Source organism: Pongo abelii, chromosome 8 (assembly GCF_028885655.2).
Source record: "Pongo abelii isolate AG06213 chromosome 8, NHGRI_mPonAbe1-v2.0_pri, whole genome shotgun sequence".
NCBI classification, from domain to species: domain Eukaryota; kingdom Metazoa; phylum Chordata; class Mammalia; order Primates; family Hominidae; genus Pongo; species Pongo abelii.
Window position 1 is genome coordinate 108,224,228 of NC_071993.2, and position 948 is coordinate 108,225,175.

The 948-nt window shown below is 40.8% G+C and overlaps 1 pseudogene; it reads left to right on the plus strand.

Moving 5' to 3' along the window:
* Positions 1-556: 556 nt before the first annotated feature.
* LOC112135374 (small nucleolar RNA U3) lies at positions 557-636 on the plus strand (annotated as a pseudogene).
* The last annotated feature ends 312 nt before the right edge of the window (positions 637-948 follow it).

The following is a 948-nucleotide window of genomic DNA, read 5'->3' on the forward strand; positions in this document are numbered from 1 at the left end:
CTGGTCTCAAACTCCCGACCTCAGGTGATCTGCCTGCCTCAGCCTCCCAAAGTGCTGGGATTACAGGTATGAGCCACTACGCCCAGCCCCCACCTCGCCTTTTTAATTTTAACCATTTCAGCAGATGTGATCATGATTTATTTATATTTTAAAATAATATTAATATTAATAATATTTACCACCTATTGGCACTAGAAATTTAGCATCCATTGCCTTTAATATTAATAACTCTAGAAAGTAGATATTTTTATCTCCATTTTACAAGCGAGGCTCTGGGTGACTAATAGTTGAACAAGGTGACATGGATGTAAGTCATAGAACCAGAACACCAATGCAGAATCCTCTGACAACGAAAGCCTGTTTGCCCCTTGCCTGCCACACAGTAGGGAGCAAGAGCCTTGTCTTTCTCCTCTGAGATGCTCCTTAAGTAAGAGCTTCTTAAGTGCTTAAGTAAGAGCTTAAGAAGGCTTATTAAATTAAATGAATTGGTGTCCATGAAGAGGCTGTGCTCTTGCATCAGGGCAGGCCCATCCAGGTGCTCTAAATTCCAGCGACTAAGACTGTACTTTTAAGGATCATTTCTTTAGTTCATTACTAGATAAGTTTCTCTGAATATGTAGAGCGCTGAATTATAATAAATAGATTTTAAAATAAATAAGTAAATAAATTCTAGTGACTGACTAGATTTACTTGCAATCAGGAGATCTTGTTTTTGGAAAGAAGGAAGGAAAGGAGGGAAGAGAGGGAAGAAGGAAAGAAAGGAGCGAAGGAAGGAAGGACAGAAGGAAGAAAGGAAGGAAGGAAGGAAGGAAGGAAAAAAACACCACTGTTTGTTTGTCTGTTTGTTTGTTTTGAGATGGAGTCTTGCTCTGTCGCCCAGGCTGGAGTGCAGTAGCGCAATCTCAGCTCACTGCAACCTCCACCTCCCAGGTTCAAGCCATTCTCTTG